The 23,973-nt window shown below is 49.3% G+C and overlaps 1 pseudogene; it reads left to right on the top strand.

The window, feature by feature from the left end:
• The first annotated feature begins 13,366 nt into the window (after window positions 1-13,366).
• LOC123596189 lies at window positions 13,367-15,202 on the top strand (annotated as a pseudogene).
• Window positions 15,203-23,973: the final 8,771 nt, after the last annotated feature.

Genomic DNA, 23,973 nt, shown 5'->3' with positions numbered 1-23,973 from the left:
AGTGCCAAAGGGTCTTGACCAGTGACATAATTTGAACACGTCTGAAAAGAATCACTCTGGCTACTATGTGAAGACTTAAACCAGAGGGGCAACAGTCAAAAGATGAGTTGGGATGCTTCGGCATAAGCCAAGGCAGACGAGAGTGGCTCGGACAAGTGTGTTAGCAGCAGAGGAGAAATGTTTGGGTCAGAATGCAGTTAGGATTTGCTGCTGTGTTGGATGTGGGGTATGAGAAGAAGAGAATTTCTGCCTACAGTAGCTTTTCCTATTCCTTTACTTTTTACCTCTCTGTGTTATTATGTTTTAGGTTTATTTCTGGTAAATGGTAAGGAGCTGCATGTACGTCTTATCTGAGAATCCCTGAAATTTAATACAATTTAACCCTTGTTTTGTTTGTTTCTTGTCATTGCTGCTCTACCTGGACTTATTCCTACCGTCATTATTTGTAAGTTTTTGTTTTTTTTGTTTTTTTTTTTGGTTTCGATTTTCTTTCTTTTTTTCTCCTCTCTGGACTTTTATTAGATTATTGGTGGCTTTTACAAAATAATTATTACTTCTTTGGTCCCTTTCACCTGGTTGAAAGTTATATAATCTATTTCCGTTATCTTAGGATTTATCCTTGAATTTGTCGATATGCGTATTTGCCTCAACAAAGGAGACACTTGGTTTCTGACCCAAATATTGTCACTGAGGACCTGTGACACCTCCAGCAAATGACTTTGTCTCATACTCGTTCAATGACTCTCTGCCAGAATCCAGTGATGTGTGAGAGAAAGGCTAGGGATGAGCACAATTTCAAACCACGTCCCATGCCTTTTGTGCCTACTGTGAAAAACTCAGAGCGCTCACAGCATGCTATTGGACGGAAGAAGCCAGACCAAAAGGCCTGTATACTGTGTGGTTCCATTTATGTCAAAATTACAGGTAAAATTAATCCCAATCAAAAGTCAGAATAGTGGTTCCGGGCGGGCAGAGGTGGGACAGATAAGGAATGACTAGAAGGAGTGTGAGAAGGGTCTGGGCACTGGTTTCACAGATGTGTCTAGTTTTGGTCCGTATACTTACAATACGTGTACTTTCTGTATGTCTATTTCAGTAAAAAAAAAAATGTTTTAAAAAGTATTTTCAAAGAAAACATTGGAAACCAAATAAAACAGAAAATATAAGAGTCTTGGCTGTCAAGGAAACATGTCTCTGTTGGTTACTTTGAACTTGCCCTAAGCAAGCGGGTGAAGGCCTTTGGGGAGCCAGGCCTGTGCCACGGGACAGGTGTTCAGAGGAGAATGCAGCCTGGTTCCCATCTTCAAGAAGGTCTCTAGGAGGGAAGACAGACTTGGTTTTTCACAATTCATGATTTCACATGGCTGTGACTGCTATAAGAGAAGTGCCTCATTTCTTGTGTGCCAGAATAGAGGTTTTACAAGATGATGGAAGGGGGGGGGGACGAGGGAGTGACATCGTGAAGGAGGCAGAAGAGGCTCTCGAAGGAGGTGACCCTTGGTCACTCGCGTGCAAAAGACAAGCGCGCGTCTCCAGGGAGGGAGAGGTTTTCCAAATGGGAAGCAGGGACACACTTCATACTCGGAAGCCCGGGTTGTTTGCTACGTCCTGACCTTTGGCTTCAAAGGAGTGGATGAGGCCGAAGAGAGTAGGCGGGAAGGGCCACGAAGGGTCTGGTGGCTGGTGGCCTGGCCACAGCGTCCCGGCAGAGACTCAGATGGGGGAATCCAGGCACAGACCTGGGCGGCAGGGACAACAGGCCAGACAGTAATTTTTTTTCACAGTTGTTACCCTAATTTGCTCTCCCACCTACCCTAGGAAAAAGTGGTCGTTGGCTCACCAGATGCCTAATTAACTGGAATGTTTCTCCCAAGCATTGGGAGAAGCTGTCCCAAGCTGTCCCAAGCCAGCAACCTGGGGCACGTGGGGTCCGGTAACTCTCCCAAGGCCGGTGGACAAGAACTAGCAAAGTTGGGGCTTGAACCCCAGAACTCTGCCATTAGCGTCCCCATCTTTGGCCACCATGCCTTCTTCCCTCTGGACAAGCCAAAGATGCTGCAACTTATATATTTGTGTTTCTGGGGAAATTCATATAGCTGCTCAAAAATAGTACTTTCCTTTTCATCCTGTTTCCCATGGAGTTTGCTCCAAAGTGTAATTCCCTTCAGGCCCGTTTAATTTGGCATCAAGTATTTTATTGGTCAAACATCCATTTTATTAACATTTCATCTTATGAAAGTTCAGTATAATTGCACTGGTTATATTTTCTCACAAAATTATTTGCACAGGGGGGAAAAAGCAGCTTAGCAGCACCACGGTGCTTAAAATCAGAAGGAGGTAAAAATCAAAAAGACAGTCTCTCTTGCAAAGCACTCCCCACCTTTTCTCCCTGGAGAAGGTACCGGTGCAAGTACCCCAGTGAGGTCCTCATCACCAGTCAAGATAGGGTCTCAGGGTAACATCAAGGGAAACTCACTGTCATCTCAAAGCTCTGATTCCACGGGAAGTGTGAAGGCAGAAGCGAAGATGCTTCGTTTTCAGAATGTCAGAGCCAGTCTGAGATTCACTCATCTAACCCCATCACAAAGCTGAGGTCCAGAGGTGCTGGGTTCTGTCCAGCATCATTCAGCCAACTAAGCGTCAGCTCTGACCCTGGGTTTTTATCTTCAATAAAGATACAGTGATGTGATTGAGTCTTAAAATGTTTCGGTTACCAAAAATCCGTAAAAATAAGAGTCAGACGGGGACACCCGGGTGGCTTAGTCGGTTAAGCATCCGACTTCAGCTCAGGTCATGATCTCACGGTTCGTGGGTTTGAGCCCCGCATGGGGCTCTGTGCTGACAGCTCAGAGTCTGGAGCCTGCTTCGGATTCTGTGTCTCCCTCTCTCTCTGCCCCTCTTTGTGCCGTCTCTCTCTGTCTCTCAAAAACTGAATAAACGTTAAAAAATTAAAAAAAAAAAGAGTGAGACATCAGGGGAGCATGTGTGGGATAGACAACTAGCAATGCCATCCTGAAGTCTCACCAAGGAAATAACCAAGCACCAGGGTCCACCACTGGTCAACTTCTAGAAGACTGTAATATCCAGAAAGGACAAACTCCAATACTTTGTGTAACCATCAAATCTGCATTGGCAAATATATAAATGCTTCAAAAAGGCAGTGTGGCTGTTCATTAAGAAGTTCTAGACAGCCTGTAATCCTAGCTCATAGGAAATTAATGTTCTCTTAAACAATTCCAGGTTTCTTGGTCCAAGCCAGAGGTCTGCAATGCTTGGAGAGAGATTGCTGGTTTATTAAAAATTATATGGAAAGAAGGCAGGAGGCCAAGCCCGATTGTCCTCAAAGACAGTAAGCAGCTCCCAGTGGCCCTGGCACCAAAATACCCAAGGCTTTTTGCACACCCATGAGTGAGGTATAAAGCGTGTACCACAGATCACTGCATGTACAGAGAGGAGCTGGCACTTAGCAGAAAGACATGGGGGCTCATGGTCAACACATGTGGGAGTGCCGTTTATCAGACGGTGGCCTCGAAGGAGCCTTGATCGGTAGACGGTGGTGTGGACAGAGCACTGAGACATGGATCTAGCCCCACTTTGCTACTTCCCCACCGTGTTACCTTGGGTTTCTCACTTCCCCCGTTTAAACCTCCATTTCTTTACCTGTAAGATGGGCATGATGATGTGGGCACCACAGAGATGTTAGAGTCAGTAATGCCTGTAAATGGTAAAGTCCTTATTGTCCTTGTTTGCTTGTATTATTATTACCTAACTGCTATTCTTAGTATTCTTGGTATTATTCTTACCTAACTCAAACTCTGACCACCCAAGAGTGTCCACATTACAAGGACAAAAGATGTGGCACATAGCTTTGGTGGATCCAGGGTTTGGGAATGCTAAAAATGGTAGAGTTGGGGCGCCTGGGTGGCTCAGTCGGTTGAGCGTCCGACTTCGGCTCAGGTCATGATCTCGTGGTCCGTGAGTTCGAGCCCCGCTTCGGGCTCTGTGCTGACAGCTCAGAGCCTGGAGCCTGTTTCGGATTCTGTGTCTCCCTCTTTCTCTGACCCTCCCCTGTTCATGCTCTCTCTCTCTCTCAAAAATAAATAAAATGTTAAAAAAAATTTTTTTTTAAATGGTAGAGTTTAGGTCTGATAAAGTCAGAAATAGGAAACCACTGAAGGCTTTTTCACCAGTGGAATAACATGTTAAATAGACATTTCAGAAAAACTGATTTGGGAGTTCCTGGGTGGCTCAGTCAGTTGAGCATCTGACTCTTGCTTTTGGCTCAAGTCGTGATCCCGGGGTTATGGGATCCAACCCCGTGTCAGGCTGAGTATGGAACCTTCCTGGGATTCTCTCTCTCTCCCTTTGCCTCTCTCCCCCGCTCTCTCTCTCTCTCTCTCCCTCTGTCAAGGAAGGAAGGAAGGAGGGAAGGAAGGAAGGAAGAAAAGGAAAATAGACAGAATGATTTGACAGAATTATGCCAAATGACCAAGATGACAAAGACTAAACTTCGGGGGGCCAGCTCAGAAATGATCATAGCACTGTAGGCAGAAGGGGGAAACAGAAGGAGGAAATCACCAAATGTCTAAGGAATCCTTATGGATGAAATGCAGAAATACAAATGGGGGAAAAATAACTTTGAGAAAATAGACTATGGAAGAAAGAGTACATCCACGAAACAAGAACAGCCTGTTATGTAAAATGTACAGTCAGAGAACGAAAATAATCACCATCATCATAAAATAAAGGGGAAGAAGTTGTCTTGGAATTTAAAAATATAACAGTGGAAATGATAAAAATTAAAGATTTTGAAGATAAATTTGAGAAAGTCTCCCAGAAAACAGAATTAAATGGAAAAGAAACAAATGGAATTGAAAGGGAAGGAAGGATAAGAACATCAGAGTCCTGTCCAAGGAGTTCAATTTATTAATAGTAAAAATTAACAGAAAGGAAAAAAATAGTAGAGGAAACCTTCAAGAAATAACCTGTAAGAATGTTTTACAAAACTAAAGGCATGAGTTTTCAAACTGAAGAAGTCCCCAAGGGTGCAGCACACTGGCCCCAAAGGGACCCTCTACACAACACATGATTATGAAATTTTGGAACCCTGGAGACAAAGAGAACATGATACAGTCTTCCAGAGAGAAAAAAAAAAGCAGATCACGCACAAAGGACCAAAAGTCATGATGATGCCAAGAGTCCTGCCATAACAACCCCACATGACATGTGGAAAGCAGTGGCCTGATGCTGTGGTAACTCTGAAGGAAAGTAACCTTTCACCTAGAACTCCACACTGACCCCAATTCTCCAGCAAGCGTAAGAATATCTTCAGACATGCAAGATCTTTCAAGATTTATCTCACGGGGCTCCTGGGTGGTTCAGTCAGTTAAGCACCCGGCTCTTGATTTGGGCTCAGATCATGATCTCAGTTCCTGACTTCAAGCCCCACACTGGGCTCCACACCATATTTGTGGAGCCTGCTTGGGATTCTCTCTCTCCCTCTGTCTCTGCCCTTCCCCCACTCCCTCCCTATCTCAACATAAATAAATAAACTTTAAAAAATTTTTTTTAATTTATCTCGAATATACTTTTTCTCAGACAGCTACTAGAGGATGTGTATTTTTTTAAAGGAATAAACCAGTTAAGAAAAAGATATGGCATATAGGAAAATGGGATCCATCACGGAAGAGAGGCCACGGGAACCCCAGGATGATAGTGAAGGAAGAGCCCAGAATATAACTCCCCATGGAGCCTAGATGGGCTCAAGTCAGAAATCTCCAGGAGGCTTCTTTAGGAATAAAAGTGTGTGCAGAATGCCAACATGTCTGAATAGAATCTATGTAATCATAATAACGGAGAGGCATATATCCACCTAAGAAAATTAAAGATAAGCATGCATTGGCAAGATGGCAGAATTCAACGGTTGAGTGGAGAGAAAGGGGGAGGGGAGAGATGTGTCACCTCCCCAGCAAAACCAAGAAGTAGCAACGAAAACACATTATTTCATAATAGAAGGTAATTTGCAAAACCAAAACAGGCCAAAGACTTGGAAGTTATGATCTGCGGGCAAGAGAAGGCTGATGGGCCTATGGCCATGGCGAGCACTGGAAAATTATTCCACCCTTTAAGTTGGATGCATGGGCATTTTTATAAGAGAAGGAAGAGAAATAGCTTACATTTTGCAAACTTGGGGGGAAAACAAAACAAAACAAAACAAAAGAAATCCTAGTCTGGTGAAAGCCAGGACAAGGAAGACGGTTTTGGTCGCCCCGGCAAAGGGCCCTTAGGGAGATAATATCACAAATTTGAAAACTCCTCCCGGTCCCACACAAATTCACTAGGCGATTCAGAGCAAGTCCCCTGAATCTTCTTTGCTTCTTCTCTGTTCTTGGAGCAAGGCAGCAGTTGAACTAGAACTGTAGACATTCCATCTACGACCTATATTCTGCACCCAGGACCCTCAGATTAAGAGGCTATTCCTTGCCAGGTAAGGTCAGGGGAAAGTCACAAAGAGTCACAAGGCAGCACTGCAGAGAGAGGACACACAACCCAGAAGGCCCTGTGGCTCATCCCCTTCCCCTGTGGGAACACAGCCAGGACAGCAGATCTGCCTCTGTTAAGAGGGACGGAAAGGCAGATGGCCTTGCTGAGTTCAAGGCTCCCCTGGCTGCTGGTTGCCTGCATGTCTCCTGCCAGCCCCCCCGTCCCCACCTTGGTCTGTTGGCATCCTCAGGGCAGAGTTCCTCTCTGGAAGCCCTTTCCATGAGGTGTCCAGTCTAGGAGCGACACCGGCCACTTGCGCAGTCACCGGTCCTGCGCCCTGCCACGTCTCTGCTTGAGGTTTTCCTCAAGGCATCAGTGATGACTGCGCGGGCACCTGTGATCCACCGCCCCGCTGCAGGACACACACCCGCCGGGCCTGAAGACCCTCACGAAGCACAGCGAGCGCCCCTAACACGACAGCCAGCTCGGAAAATCTGCTCTCAGAGGCGGAGAGTTTTCGTGTAATAAAACGACCCTCGTTTTAGTGTAATAAAAACGGGCTGGAAAAGTCTTTGTGACAAATCAGAACAAAACACCACGCTCTGGCTGTCGGTTATTGACTGAGAATCACATGTCAAGAGCAGAGGAGAACATAAGTGTCTGTGGTCTTGGGACAATCCTCCAAGATTGATATCTCAGACGATCGATCACACTGCCGTCCAGGAAGGAAGCCATGAGCGACAGCTGTTTAGCAAGGCACCCGTTTTCTAAACAGGGAACCAGAAAAGACATTGACTTGTTACAAAGTATGAACCCACATATTCTCTGGAAGGGGGGAGAAAAAAACCACTTTCACTGAGTGAAGAAATCCCTGTGTCCACTTGAGTCTTCTGGAAGCAGTGTTGGCCTTCTGCATGTGGCAAAAATGGCCACCATCCCGGAACCCTACCCCCACCCGCCCCCGCCTTACTCTTTCAAAACATCTCCATACAGTCCAATAAAATAAATGAAAACCAAAGAAGCCCAAGTTTAATCTTCAGGGGATGTAATTCAAGCGTAGCCAATTGGACAACTTCCCTGTTAATCAGAAGAATAACTAAGTTCTTCCCCTGCTTTTCTTTGTAGAACATAAAGTTAATACCCTGCTTAGAGAGGCCACATGGAGGTGTGGAAAGAGCCTGGGCTACAGAATGGAAGCCTGGTTTGCCCCAGATCCATTACATCCCCCAGAAAAAGGGGCAAGACTAGATCTTCCCCAACATGATTGGGTGTTGAGAGCCTTCTTAAGAATTCAGATTCCAGGGGGCTCCTGGGTGGCTCAGTCGGTTGAGCATCCGACCCTTGACTTCAGCTCAGGTCATGATCCCAGGGTTGTGGGTTTGAGCCCCGCATGGGGCTCTATGTGGACAGTGTGGAGCCTGCTTGGGATTCTCTCTCTCTCTCTCTCTCTCTCTGCCCCTCCCTCCTTGTGCACGCTCTCTCTCTCTCTCAAAATAAATAAACTTTTAAAAATACATATTAAAAAAAGAATTAAAAAAAATAAATTTACAAAATCAAAAACAATTAAAAAAAATAAAAATAAAGTTCAGATTCCCAGACCCTCTGAATCCCAGCCTCCTGAAGTTAGGCCCCACTTTCTCTGCTGCAAGCCCAGCTCCCTGGAACTGCTCTCCTCTCCCCCCAACCCGCCAAGGGGTCAGGGCTTTGGGGAAACAAAACCCAGTGAGTCAAAACTTTGCCAGGTGATGGTTCATTATCTTGATGGCGGTGATGGCTTCACAGGCGTGCGCTTTAAATATGTGCAGTCTACCCCGTGTCCCTTGTACTTCAAGAAAGCTGCTCCAGGAAGCAGTTAATCAGGAAGTCCGAGGGCAAACTCCGCTCTCAGGTCGGAAGCACGGCCATCTCCAACCGCAGCGAAAGTCAAGCACACGCACGTGTGAGGGGACGCAGACCCATGTGTTAGAACCCAAAGTTCCTAGGACGCAGTGGATCGAACAAGGCAGAAAGTTCTCCCTCTGTCTCACGACAACCCAGAAGAAAGCAGGAGACCAGGGCGGGCGGGGTCTCTGCTCCGCAAAGTCACTCAGGGACCAAGCTTCCTGCCATCGTGCTGTGCCGGACCCACACGACCGACCGACGGGTGCCCGCGGCCACGTTGCTGCCTCCAAGGAGGAGGCGCACTAGGGAAACAGGAAGACAAGCAATTTCCTCTTAGGGCGGTGCCCACGCACGTCCCCCCTCCCCCCCCCCCCCCCGTGAGAACGTGCTTCCCATGGCCACGCCTACGTGCAAGGGAGGCTGGGAAATGTAGTCTCTGACGATGCAAACGAGGGAGGAGGCTTCTGTTCTGAAAAGGAGGGAAAACAGCTAGCCGTCTCTGCCCTACGTACTGAGGACAGGGAGAAAAAAAAAAAATACGGGGAGAACAAAACACAAGTCCTGGCAAGTTGTGCTGCCACACAGAGTGGGTCCTCAAGAACTACAGTTTCCTTAATTACAGTGAGCGCTGTGTTCGTTTCCTAGGGCTACGGGAATAAAGTACCACAGACCAGGCGCTTAAACGACAGAAACCTATCCCCTGGAGTTCTGGGGGCTGGAAGTCCAAGATCAAGGTATTGCAAAGTTGGTCCCTTTTGAGGGCTGCGAGGGAAAAAAAATCTGTTCGATGCCTCTCTTCTAGCTTCCAGAACCCTCAAGCATCCTTTGGCTTGTGGATGATGTCCTGTGCCTTCCCATCATCTTCCTTCTGTATGTGTCCCTGACTCTCCATATGGATTTAAAAAAAATTTTTTAGGGGCACGTGGGTGGCTCAGTCCCTTAAGCATAGGACTTCCACTCAGGTTATGATCTCGCGGTTTGTGGGTTCAAGCCCCGCGTCGGGCTCTGTGCTGACAGCTCAGAGCCTGGAGCCTGCTTCGGATTCTGTGTCTCCCTCTCTCTCTGTTCCTCCCCCGCTTGTGCTCTGTCTCTCTCTCTCTCTCAAAAATAAATAGACATTAAAAAAATTAAAAATAAAATAAAAATTAAAAAAAAATTAATGTTTATTTTTGAGAGAGAGGGCAAATGGGGAAGGAGCAGAGAGAGAGGGAGACACAGTCTCTGAAGCAGGCTCCAGGCTCTGAGCTGTCAGCACAGATCCCGAGTGGGACTTGAACTCACGAGCCGTGAGATCATGACCTGAGCCGAAGTCAGACGCTTAACAGACTGAGCCACCTGTAATAAGTCAACTTATAAGGTATCAGAAAGCTTATTGTATATAAGTTCAGCTTAAACTCACCTTTCATGAATAATTGAGATAAAAGGCTGATGTAGTTCCCTATTAGGGCTATTGGAAATTACTAACCGCCCTATCTCGCTTCTGTGACCTCGCCTGCTTGCTAAATAGATAACTTAGGATGCAAAATGCTCCCCTTCTACCAAGATCTGGCCTAGGCAAGACCAACATGTAAAAAGTCACGTACTCGCTGCCCCGCGGCATCTTAGGTGTCTAACTATGAGTGGTCATTTTAAACCCTCTTAGGACAAAGACCTTTAAATTGATAGGTTCCCGCCAAAACTAACGTCTATGTGTCACAGTATAATTGGCTACCATGAAATGCTGTAAATTGTAACGGGTTAACCAAATAATGACATATTCTGACTTGCTAAAATCCATAGAAGCCCACTGCTGCCTTTGTTCAGGGCCATTCTCTGCACCTTCCTCCTTAAGATCAGGAGATCAGGTTTGGCCCGGCCGTGAATAAAATCTTGCCTCGCTTCTGTTCGGCGTCTGGTGGTTTTTTCGACAGCACCCTGTTTCACCACCCAGGCGCCCCTGGATTTTTTTTTTTTAAATAAGGACAAGGACACTCAGTCATGTTGGATTAGGGTCCCACCCTACTCCGGTCTGACTTCTTCTTAACTAATTCTATCTGCAAAGGCCTTATTTCCAAGTGAGGGCACAGTCTGAGGTGCTGAGGGTTTAGGACTTCAACATAGGAATTTGGACGACACCATTTGACCCATAGTACAAGAGAAAAGAGCTGAATTGAGGTCGGGAAACACCAGTTCACATCCCAGCCCTGCCACCAGCTGGCTGTGTGATCCTGGACAGTCATAGGAGGTGTGGTCTCTTTGCCCTCGTTTGTCAACGAGGAAGTAACCACCCCTGCCTCGGGGGGCTGTGTGAGGGACAGAGGAATCATGTCTGCAAAAGCCCGGAGCTGACTCCGAAGGGCCGTGCTGGCTCTCGCTGGCTTGCCTCCCGGCCTTCTCTGACTAAAAGGTCGGTCCGCAGAGGAAGATCTGACTTCTGGCATGAGCCCGCCTTCCTTCCCCCTCTTTCTTGAATTAAACTTTGTGGACGATCCTCTGGTTGGAAGGGGCCTCTTAGAGAGAAACTCCACCGCGGGCAAAATACCTTCGATTCCCTTAAAGGAAAAAAAAATCCCTTTTGGTCCACAGATGGGTAATTGTATTCACTGTTTCCAAATGTCAAAATGCCAGCCTGGGCCAGCTTTCCACTGAGATCAAACAGGCTCCCTGGGCCTCCTTTCTACTGATGTGGGTGTGCGTTTAGCCACGGTGTAAAAAGCTGATCTCCCAGCCGAGTGGGCTGGGCAGATTGCGCTGTTCACAGCCGAGATAGGGCGTCAACCCTCCTCCTGTGTGGGACCCCAGAAGTCAGGCCACTCCCAGGGAGACCCTTCCAGCTCCCCGAAACACAGTCTATCTTGCCGAAACCCAAGAAACAAAACCAGAAGCGTCCTCTTAACTAAGGCTGCTGCCGCAGTCAGAAGTGCAACACATAAGTGTATCAAATCAACACATTGTATACCTTAACCCCGACACAATGTCACATATAAATTACATGTCAATTACAAAAACAAAAGAACTGGGGCGTGTCTCCTGAAAATAATAAATCAAGCAAGGTTTTTCAGGCTAGGTTTTTAATTTTGCGATTAAAGGCCAGACTAAGCCTTCATCGTGAATTGATATTTGTTGGTGCTTTTAGAAGTTAGCAACCCGGCAACCGAGGAGTGGGGTGGGAGATGTGCCCCGTGCCCATCCCTGGAGGGTGTGGAAGTTGCACTTCCTTTTCCCCAGGCATCCTGAGAGTGTGCTACCAAAGTTACACAGTGTCTTTATGCTAAGAAAGAATCAAACACTGGACAAGGTCAAAGATGGTCCTCGCAGCACTATTTACAATCGTATAGAATGCAAACAACCTAACTGTCCAATGATCACCTACAGCCTGACCCCCTGCCGCCCCCCAAACCACCCCCCCCCCCGTCTCCCCTCCAGTGTTAGCTCATCTGGGAAGCCCCCTGGGCCCACCCTAACCCCCTTCCTCCCCCCCCCAGGATTCCTCTCCTGGCCCCATCACATCTCTTGCACACCGCTGGGATAGCAACTGCTACACTATGATCCTTTGTTTGGCATGTTCCAGTCTTTTCTTTTCTAAGTAAAATCTCCACCCAACATGGGGCTGGAACTTATCACCTGGAGATCAAGAGTCACATGCTCAGGCGCCTGGGTGGCTCTGTCAGTTAAGCATCCCACTTCGGCTCAGGTCATGATCTTGCAGTTTGTGAGTTTGAGCTCTGCGCTGGGCTCTGTGCTGACAGCTCAGAGCCTGGAGCCTGCTTCGGATTCTGTGTCTCCCTCTCTCCCTGCGCCTCCCGCACTCATGCTGTCTCTCTCTCTCTCTCTCAAAAATAAAGAAAAAAAAGAGTCACCTGCTCTCCTGAGCCAGCCAGGTGCCCCGGCTTGTTCCTCTTTTAACTCCTACCATAGCTCAGCAAATCACACCTTCTTTTGTAAATAAAATGTGGGGGGGGACACAGCCACCTCATTTATATACATATTGTCTACAGTAGCTTTTGCAAAGGAGACCATATGACCCACAAACCCTAAAATGTTTACTCTCTGTCCCTTTGCACAAAGAGCTGCCAAAACCTGAACTATACCATGAGTCCTTGGAAGAAAGAAAACGTCTTCTTTCTTTCCGCACCCTGTGACGTCTGTGTGGTGCAGGGACACTGTGCATCATACATGCTTGCTGGGTGGGTCAATGAACCCGAGCTGCCCAACAGGCAATGGTTCGCACAAGTGTATGGGCATCAGTTTCACCCCGGTGCCTTGGTTAAAACGTTAAGTTTCCCAGCCAAATTTCTGCAAGTCTGATTTGATCGTTCTAGGGGAAAACTAGGGAATATTCACTGTATTAATTACATGTTCCCAAGGCGACCCGGATGCTAGTAGACTTTAAACTAGCCCCGTCAGGAGACACTGATGGTGATCAGGCAGGTTTCTCGAAACACGGTGGCCTCGATAGCCTGCGACCCTCTGCTACTTGCTGGAGAGAAGCATATGGAACTTCCCTGAGATGCAGAGCCAAACTCATAAGAACAAACAAAGGAAGAGTCCAGGGCACAAAAAGAGGCAGGAACGGAGAGCCAAAACTATCCCATAAGTGCCCGGTGGCCACCCTGGGAGGAGGAGGTGAGGGGTTTGGGCAACTCAGAGACTGGGGTGGTAATGGGTAGCCGGGGTCAGGAGACAAGGCCTTAGCCCCACATGTGACAGCAAATGAGAATGGAGGGACCCACCAGAAAGCAGGGACCCTCGACGGACTGAACTTCAGCGAACGATGGATTATTAGAAAAGTCCTCCCACGGGGCGCCTGGGTGGCTCAGTCGGTTAAGGGTCCAGCTTCGGCTCGGGTCATGATCTCATGGTTTGTGAGTTTGAGCCCCACGTCGGGCTCTGTGCTGACAGCCCAGAGCCTGGATTCTGCTTCGGATTCTGTGTCCCCCTCTCTCTCTGCCCCTCCCCCGTTCACGCTCTGTCTTAAAACTGAATAAACGTTAAAAAAAAATTTTTTTTTGGTGGTTCCAACATGGCTGAACTGACGGTGGAGGTTCATGGCTCCAACGGGCTTTCTACAAGGGATTTCTCAAAGATGTTCAGGAAGACTCCCTCACAGGTGTTTCTGAGAACAACTGGCAGCCAGAACACCAGGTTCCACTTAATGAAGTTAGATCACCACCACCGCCTGATATAAACAAAGAAATTAGTGAAGGAGACGAAGCAGAGGTATTCAAGCGCAAATGACCAGGAACCATGTGGATGGTGTTGGCCAAAGTTCGAACTGTGAAAGGAGAGTTTTATGTCATTGAATATGCTGCTTGTGAGGCCACGTACAATGAAATAGTCCCATTTGGGCGACTTCGGCCTGTCAATCAAAATAAAACTGTCAAAAAAAAAAATACCTTCTTTGAATGCACAGTGGATGCTCCTGAGGATTTGAGAGGGGCGTGTGCTAATGAACAATGCACATAAAGATTTTAACAAAGCAACAGGAGCATGCAGAATTTTTTACCGTCCAGAAACCACACAGCTCGTGATACCGTGTGCCAGTGAAGCAAATGTAAAGACGGTAAACATTTTAAGTGACACGCATTTGCGAAGTATTCGTACGAAGTTGATGCTCATGTCCGGAAAGGAAGAGGCCGCTAAGCATGTAGAATGCCCAAAACAACTTGCGGCAGCTTTTCATGAGGAATTTGTCGGGAGAGAAGATTGAATGGGCCTGGCAATAGGAACACACAGCAAGCTAGGAAGGTTCCTGGAGTTACAGCTATCGAGCTAGACAAAGACACTGGCACATTTAGAATCTATGGAAGGAGTGCTGATGCTGTAAAAAAGGCTAGAGGTTTCTTGGAATTTGTGGAGGATTTTATTCAGGTTCCTAGGAATCTTGTTGGAAAAGTAACTGGGAAAAATGGCAAAGCTATTCAGGAAATAATGGACAAATCTGGTGTGGTGCAGGTGAGAATCGAAGGAGACAATGAAAATCAACCACCTAGAGAAGATGGTGTGGTTCCATTTGTATTTGTTGGCACGAAAGAAAGCATAGGAAATGAGCGAGTTTTTTAGAGTACCAGATTGCTTATCTAAAGGAAGCAGAACAGCTAAGAATGGAATGCCTGCAGACTGATGAACAGCTACGACAGATTGGTTCTAGGTCTTAGAGTGGAAGAGGCAGAGGTCGTCGGGGCCCTAATTACACCTCCGGTTATGGTACAAACTCTGAGCTGTCTAGCCCCCTGAAACAGAATCTGAGCATAAAGACGGGCCGAGTGATTGGTCATTGGCAGGAGAAGATGATCGAGAGAGCCGACATCAGCCTGACGGGAGGAGACGCCCAGGAGGAAGAGGGAGAAGTGTTTCAGGGGGTCGAGGTCGTGCTGGACCACGTGGTGGCAAATTCTCCATCAGTTCTGTGCTCAAAGATCCAGACGGCAATCCATCCAGCTTACTTGATAATACAGAATCTGATCGCACTGCACACACTGATGCCAGTGAATCTCATCACAGTACTAACCGTCGTAGGCGGTCTCGTAGACGAAGGACTGATGAAGATGCTCTTCTGATGGACGGGACGACTGAATCTGATACCAATTCAGTTAAGGAAAATGGGCTAGTCACAGTTGCAGATTATTTTTCTAGAGCTGCGTCTCAGAGCAGACAAAGAAACGTCCCAAGGGAAACTTTGGCGGAAAAACAAGAAAGAAGTGGCAAGAGACGTGACTGAAGAGCGTGGTCCTTCAGAAAAGGCAATAAATGGGCCGACGACTGCTTCTGGCGATGACATTTCTAAGCTACGGCGCACTCCAGGGGAAGAAAAGATTAATACCTTACAAGAAGAAAACACTCAAGAAGCAGCAGTCCTGAATGGTGTTTCACAAACTGAAGAAGTTCCTACTTTCCAGTTCTTTCACATTACATTTTACAATAGTGCTTGGACAAGCTGGCCAAAGATAGACTACGGATCGCTGGTCTTTGCATCACACTTTCAGTTCCTCCATTTGGAATCCAGAAAGGGGAGGGATCCTGAAGAAATCACACGTTAAACATACTTTGACGCCTACTGTGTCATAAAATATATCATCAGATGTGCCTTGAGAATCGTATACGTAACATTAAAAAAAGTTGCTGGCTATAAAAAAAAAAAATTTTTTTTTTTAAAGAAAGAAAAGTCCTCCCACGGACCCAAAGGAGTCGACCGACAAGCTGGTCTCTCTCAGCCACATCATCCTTTAAGAACCCGTGCCCGTAACCCGCGGGCACTCGTACTCCGTGTTAGCGGTGACACCCCCCACGTGCCGAAGAACCTGAAGCCGAAGAGCATTGACCAAAAAGGCCAGGCTAACCGGGATCAAAAGCCACTCTTTGTTGGTTGTTTTAGAAATTAAGCTAGTCACCGGGGTTGAGGGGGGTGGGTGTCGGGGGGCACCTGGAAGAAACACGTACAAAATCCCCTTGGAAATGCAGCTGCCAAGTGTATCCACTGAAAATGAGTTCACACTACACAATTACAAAGCCACGGGAGCCACTCGGCAGACACAGCCGAGTGCGAATAACGGAACCACAGAATTCTGCTGTTTCTCACCGCCTTCTCGACCCCACCAGGTCCCAGCCTGCATCCCCCTCCCCCGCCCCCCACCTGCCTGAGACAGCTGCTTTTTTTTTTTTTTTATGTTTATTTATTTTTGAGAGAGAGACAGAGCACGCGAGCAGGGGAGGGGCAGAGAGAGGGGGACACAGAGGATCCCAAGCGGGCTCTGTGCTGACAGCAGAGAGCCCGATGTGGAGCTCGAACTCACAAAACATGAGATCCTGACCTGAGCCAAAGCCGGGGGTTCAACCGACGGAGCCACCCAGGCCCCCCTACAGCATCATTTGCTCAAAATCCCCTGGGGTGACTCCATTTCAAGCAGAGTGGAAAGGGGAGGCTTGACATCTCCAGGCCCTCACTGCCTCTTAGACCCCCACCTACCCCTCACTGCAGGCCCAGAGGCAGCGCGTTCTCCTCAAACACCCCCTCTAGCTGCTACGCATTTAACTTCTTCAACCCGCTTGTTGTGTCTCTTCCCTGCTATACTGTAAGCACAAGTCAGGAGTGTTGTGTGTTTTGTTCTCGCTGTGTTCCTGGCACCTGAAACTGTGCCTGGCACATACTAGTTGCTCAATATGTGTTGAACGAATGAATGAACGAATACAATAGGACAAAAACACTACAGAATTTTAATAGGAGTAACTCGATCATATTAATGTTTAGAAAAATCACTCCTCACGTGAAAACCATGATTATTGTTCCCCACCTGCTGTCTGCGTGTATCGATTTAATTGACACAGCTACGTCGCCTGGTGAGGTCAAGGAGAAGTGAACTGTTTTTGTTTTTTTTAATTTTTTTTAACGTTTATTTATTTTTCAGAGACTGAGAGGCAGAGCATGAGTGGGGGAAGGGCAGAGAGAGAGGGAGACACAGAATCCGAAGCAGGCTCCAGGCTCTGAGCCATCAGCACAGAGCCCGACGCAGGGCTCGAACTCACAAACCGTGAGATCATGACCTGAGCCAACCGACTGAGCCACCCAGGCGCCCCGGAAGTGAACTGTTTTTATCTGTATTTCCTAGACTAGCAGACAGAGGTCCAGGGATCTTACTGTCTCGCCCAACTTCATATAAGCAGTGGGCCCCCATTGGACGCAGGCTTCAAGATACCTCCCCCGACCACCTACTTGGTTACCTGCCGATCTGGCCCTAGTTTCAAGTTTCGGTGTGAAATCTCTCTTGACACATGGGGGATTTGGAGCTGAAAAGCTAAAATCAAGTGTTCCTTAAAGAACAGTCCCAGGGACGAAAGGTCATTTAATGAGGTGTCTCATGGCTGGATTATGCACACAGATATCTCACCCAGGAAGGGCATGACGTGGGAAGTGGCTGCCTCTTTAGCATCAACGCTAATGTGGTTGAGTTGAGGTGGGAAGCCCCCCCGATGGGACAAAGAAACCCTGGACCCCAGCCCAACCTCACCCCGTAACCTCCGCCCCCGCCGATTCTCTGACAAAGAAGCAGAAGCTGAGACTGAAGGGACCCCATGTCCATTCCAGCTCTCAAATCCTATGTTTGAGGAGTTGCTGGTTGAGCTCGAGAGACCAAACGGCTGGTTCGCTTTATCTAGTGGGCACTCTTCTGACCATGTCCCTCTGTGTGACATGAACCCAAACACAGCTCTTGGCGTCCCCAGTGACCCCGGAAACCCCCAGAACCCAAAGCCCAGCATCACGGGGAGACGCGCAAAATTACCACCCTGATAATGACACGCCATTTACTGACCTAGCGCAGAAGGCCTGCTGGAAGCTCCGTGTCTAAGTTCTGGGTTCAAATCTTGGCTCGACCTCTGACTGGCTGGGCAGCCCTCAGCCGACCGGCCAGCCTTCCACCTCATCTCCCTCATCCACAGTCACAACCAGGCGGTGGCACCGAGACGACTCAGGGAGAGCAGCACCAGGGAGCACCAGGGACCCACGGAGGGCAAAGTCTGTCTGCGAAATGTGGATCGTTGGGACGCCCCGGGGGACTCACAGATGCTGCGAAGAGGGGGATCGTCACCGGCTCACCCTCTGCTGTGCCCTGACTCTGGGGCTCTGACGCCCGGCCCGAGCCCACCCGGACCACAATGCATCTGTGCTTGTGGCACAAGGCGTGTGGCTTTCACAACACAGACTGCGGAGAAATGGAGGGGACAATTTGCAAACGCCCACGTCTGAAGGCCCTGACAAACGGTGGTGGATTTTATTGGGGAAATGTGATTTGTAAACAGAGCTCTATCCCGGGAACGCTCCCTCGGGCTTGTCACGCAGCACAAAGGCCCTGCCACCCGCCCTGCTCTCCCCCAACCCCTGCTCCCTGTCGCCTGTCACGGGCCTGCCCGGCTGGCTCAGTCGGGCTCTCTGCTGGAGTGCTCCCCTCCACCTGAGGGTCGGTCTCTGCTTACAACTGACCTTCCTGAGGTGAGCCCCCCAAGTTTGCTGTCTCAGCCCCTCATGGTGCCTATCACGCCGGCTGCTACTCGGCTGTTAATGTGGTTTAGCCTCTGTCATTCCTACTAAGTCATAGCCTTCAGGAGGTGTCCCCCACACCTGTCCTGTCACAGCTCAGGTTCCAAACCACCAGATGAATGGATGAATACATGAGGAAGAGGGGGGCCAACACTCTGGGAGCTTCTCCTGTGTGCTATGCCCTCATTTCCTCCTGCTTACTGGGGGGGGGGGGGGGGGGGGGGGGAGGTTGTGGTGCTTACAGACCAGAAAGCACAGGCAAGAAAACTGCACAGGGTCTCCTGAACCACGGAGTGGGGGCCACGACCCCAAACCCAGGGCCCCTCTGTGACCTCTTGCCCCTCCATCCCCTGGGGCTCGCGTAGAACCCCTGACGTCGCTGGAGTCACCCCGAAGGGCATCCCCACGTGGTAGCCAGACGACAGACCCAGGGTGGGAGTAAAGTTGCAGGCACACGGGGACACTCATGGAACATGAGCTCCCTTTCCGGCTCAGCTCTGTGTGGCCTGGAGTGTGTCACACACTCAAAAGTGTGGTGGCAACTGTGGGGAGCGGGGTGGGGGGGCCTTGCTCCATTTCACCAGGCCCGGTTGGGGAGGCCGGAGGAGGCAGAGAGGGGTGAGGAGGGGCGGGCCGGGCCTGAGCGCTAAGGTGACTTGAGGGTCTCTCACTGGGGCAGACAGGTCTTAGCCATTGGCGGCCCCCCCACCCCGGGAATTTGAGGGAGTTACTGAGCCTTCAGTGTGAGCACAATGGCAACCCGGGAAGCCAGCAGAAGGGAAAACAAGATTACACAAATCCCACCGGCTCATGGACTCGTGGGGTTAATGAGGCTTGAGGCCTGCCACTCAGTGCTCAAAGAAATTAACTGTGGCCCCAGTGCCCACTTCACGTGGCCAGACATGGAGCCCCAGATCGCACATTTGTGGACCAGCTCTTAACACACTGGCCTTGACTTGGCCTTGAGGGGCAGTCTTCCTCCTTCCTTCCTTCCTTCCATCCAATACTGAGCAGTTAGTCCTCTCCTGAAAAATGTACCTGTGGCCTGTCTGGCCTTGACAGGTAGTATATGATAGGTACGATAATCATGATGACTGACAGTCGAGTGCTTACTATGGGCCACTCTCCTGCTTTACATCAGATAACACTCAAACAATCTTACAAGATAGGGACTATTATTATCCCATTTCACAGATGAGGAAACAGAGATGGGAGGGATATACTTTGGCAGGATACAGAGCCAGGATCTGAACCCAGTGTGGGGATCTCAGTGTGGGGCCAGGAGGGCGGAGGCCAGCTCTATGAGCATTGGGACACATACCACAGAGGAGGCTCTGGGCTAACTCTTCATCCCTCTGAGTTTCAGTCCTCTGCCTGATTAACAAGTATAGGAAGCCCTGCCTCACAAAACCGAATAAGGATTAGAAGTGGAAATGCGTGTGGAGAGGGGACCCCAGGACATGACACAAAGTGGTGCAGAAGAATGGCGTGAACCCACAGCCCTCGCAGTCTGACAGCCCACAAAGGCAAGACGGGACACAAGGTCAAGGTGCAAAGAGGCCTAGTGACTCTGGGATTGGAAGCCTTGCCCACTCACCAACTGTGGTTGGTTGGACCCAACTGCAAATTCCTCAATAGTAAGGATCTGGCTGTAGGCCCCTTAATCTGTTTAATAATGCCCAGCCCAGGGCCTGGACAACATAGGTTGCTGGATGAATGGTGGATGGATGGGTGGAGGGGTGGCTGGGTAGATGGATGGATGGATGGATGATGCATGGATGGATGGATGGATGGATGGGTGGAGGCGTGGCTGGATGGATGGATGTGTAGATGGATGGACGATGGGTGGCTGGGTAGATGGATGGGTGGATGGATGGATGGTGCATGGATGGAAGGATGGGTGGAGGGGTGGCTGGCTGGATGGACGGATGGCTGGGTAGATGGATGTGTAGATGGATGGATGATGGATGGATGGATGGATGATGGGTGGCTGTGTAGATGGATGGGTGGATGGGTGGATGAATGGATGACGATTGATGGATGGATGGATGGAGAGATGGATGGATAGGAAACATGAACACAAGAATGGATGGATGGATGATGGGTGGATGGGTCGATAGATGGGTAGATGGATGGATGGGTGGATGATGGGTGGATGAGTAGATAAATGGGTAGATGGATGGATGATGGGTGGGTGAATGGATGGAAGGATGGATGAATGACGGATCAATAAATGGATGGATGGATTAACGGATGCACACATGCATGGGTGGGTAGATGGATGGATGATGGATAGATGGATGGATGGATGGTGGATGGACAGATGATGGGTAGACGGATGGATGGATGGAGAGATGGGTGGATGGGAAGCATGGACACAAGGATAGACAGATGGGGTTGGGTGGATGGGTGAAGCATGGGTGGATACATGGATAGACGATGGATAGAAGAATGGAAGACTGGATGAAAGTGTGGATGGACAGAATTTCAGAACCAAGAAGGGCTGGTCAGTTCAATGTACTTCTTCCTCTTCAAGTGAGCAAAGACCTGAAGTGACTTGCTCAAGACCACACTATTAATTAATAACTTTCACCCTGCCCTTCCTTCCTTTGAGTTTCCTGGTGTCATTTATCACTTGGGTTGTGACTTAACTTGCAGCAGAGAATGAGGATCATATCACCCAAGGTCCCTGGCCCATGCCATGGTGGTGCTGCCTCATTTAACCTTCACGGGGAATCCTTCATCTCCTCCAAAGGCCATACTCTCCCCACTCCTCTGGAGCAGCCACCCCACCTGGTTCAAGTTCAGTACTGCTAAGGCAACAGTAATCATCATCCCTATCAGTTATTGAGCCTTTACCCGCTGTCATATTTAAATGAGACTTCGTGAAGATAACAACAATGATCATGTCAGTAATAGCCACAGCTAACATTTACTAGGACTTACAGTGTCCCAGACATTGTGCTTAGCACTAACTCAACTCAGTGAGTTAACTCTTTTACAGATGGGGAAACCAAGGCACAAAAGGAGGGAGCGGCTCACCTAATGCCACACACCTTGAAACTCAAGAACCCAGCTTGGAACTTGACTCCAGGCTTATTCACCTACCCTCTTTCTCACACGGGCTCCCGAGAGCTCCCAGATTCCAGACAGATAAAGCCCCTTCTCACTGTCAGCTGCACCTCTATGAGAGATTTCACAGCGTTTTCTACTCAGTTTCTCATGAATCCTCACAAAGCTGGGAGAGCAGGTCCAGATGAGTCCTGCCCTCACCTGGACACTAAATCACCCACCTCCAGGTACTGGAGGACTTGAGGTCAGCAAGCTTGGATTCCACCCCTAATTCTGCCACTAACTGGCTGTGCAATATAAGGAAAGTCAACTGAGTTTCTCTGAGCCTCCTACATTACAGGTAAGGCTCACTCTGCCTTTTAGGGTTATGGTTGCTGGGGAGAGAGAACAAATTCCAAAGCCAGGGTTTTTCAAAGTCATCCTGGGGGCTCAGATGCCTTGACACCTAAGTGTCAAAGAAAGGCAATTTAAAAAGGACCTGCCTTCATAAAAAGGAGGGGGCAGGGAGCCTTGAAGCCCACTGGAAGATCCCTCACCTGTGAAGTTTCTGCGAGCGCTGAGAGGAACTTTACAAGCAGCTCAGGACGCTGGGCTGCCGGGCTGCCCGGCCACAGGAGAGGAGGAGGCGGGGCCATAGAGGAGGAGGCGGGGCCACAGGGGAAGAGGCAGGGGCACATGGAGTAGGCGGGGCCACAGGGAGGGGGCAGGGCCACAGAGAAGGAGGTGGGGCCACAGGAGAGGAGGCGAGGCAGAGATGCCATGCCCCTAAGGCTCTTATTCAAACAGCAGAAGAAACTGTCTAAACATTGGCTCGGCTGCCAAGGCCACCAGGGCCTCCTGCAAGCTTGTCATTCCAGGAGCTGAGAACCACACGTCCCCACAATAGCAAGGAGCTCTGCCAGCCAGGGCACTTCGAAGACGCTGACGTGTCTTTGGGGGCCACCGTGACTCCTGCAACCTGCACGGAACAGACGTTGCACCCTGAAAGAGCTGCTTTGGACGAGGAAAAGTTAGTAGTGCAAACAGGAGCTGGGAACTGGGGGGAGCCCCCAGGCCAAGGTCAGGGCCTGGCTGCAGGGAAATCGGTGAGGCGGCAGAATCCACCCGCCACCCTGGTCTTTTGGACTCAGAGCCAGTGGGCTCTTTCCCCAGTCCCCACTGTTTCTGCGGACGGCCACTCTGTGCCCCTTACTGTCCACTGGACAGGGCGAGTAGGTAGGTTAGCACAGGCTGCTTGCACCAAAGGGAAGGAGTCTAGCCTTTGAGACACCTGGCTCAAATGACATCAGTGCCCCACCAAAGCACATGGCACCCCGAGAGGCCACTGCAGATGTCCTCAAAACACCTCAAAGGATGTCCATCTCTCTGGCTGCAGGGGCTCCACCGGCTTGGCTAGTGGGGCGAGTCAGGAGCAATGGAAACTGACACTCTAGGAACCACCTCAACCAAGGAGGGTCAAACCCGGCGCCCCGCCCCCTGTGGGCCAGGTCAGGGGTGCGTTCTACACCCTCTCTCAGAGGCGCTGGGGGAGTGAGTCCTGGTTTCCCCGCAAGTCACTCCTGCATTGTCTCCCTTTCTCCTCCTGTTTCAGTTCCCTCCCCTAGGATCACAGTAATTACTGGAATCAAGTCCTCATCTCGGGATCTGCTTTGGGGAAACCCACACTTAGACACAACCCTGTGAGCAAAGGTGGCACAGGGGAGTCCCAGGTCACCCCTGTCCTTAATTCTAAGTCATTTCTCAGCTCCTCCTGTCACTCCACCTCCTTTTAATTATCTGGATACTCTCCTGGAGGTACGTATTCCCAATTCCATCCTTGCATTGTTGTGGGGATTAGACCTTGGCATCATTTTCCAGACTCCCCACATCATGTTCTCTGCCTGGAGTTATTCAGGGGAATGCTGTTCTCTGGGCCCCAGGTGAAGGCAGCTCCTTCCCTTTGAGGCAGCCCTTCTGGTGACAGAATTGCCAGTGTGCCTCCTTTTCATTTATCTTTCTTACTTTCAGAAATGTCGACGGCACATCAGCCCTACGAAGAAGGCAGGACCAAGAAGGAAGAGTCAGTGATGACCCCATGTGCCTGGATTGGGCCAGTGGGTGGATGGTGATGTCACTCAGCCAAAGATAACTCACGGGGTGAAGGGAAGGTTGAGTTTAAGGTGCCAGAAGATGACCTGGAAGCGATGTCCAGGGAGGGGTAGAGCTATGGAGCTCAGTCTTGGCTGAGCTAAGAGATTTCCACCACAAGGTTGGTGGGGTAAGCCATCAAGGGCGTGGGATTCCCCAGATCCAGGACCTGACTCAGGTTTCGAGGGGCCAGGAGCTTATACAATTTCTGGAGGGGGGTGCTTATTAAGAAACAAACCTCACAAAATTATGAAAAAAAAAATTTCAAGCTCTCTCTTGGCACCTTGGAAGGGACCCATGCAAATGAAGGATGCCAAAGCCCATCCTTGTTAATATCGTAGTAAATCCACCTCTGAGTTGGGGGCTAAGAAACAGGTACCTTCTAGTGGAAGTACTTT

The sequence above is a fragment of the Leopardus geoffroyi genome, chromosome B1 (assembly GCF_018350155.1).
Source record: "Leopardus geoffroyi isolate Oge1 chromosome B1, O.geoffroyi_Oge1_pat1.0, whole genome shotgun sequence".
Lineage (NCBI taxonomy): Eukaryota > Metazoa > Chordata > Mammalia > Carnivora > Felidae > Leopardus > Leopardus geoffroyi.
This window is presented reverse-complemented; position numbering and strand designations above follow the sequence as displayed.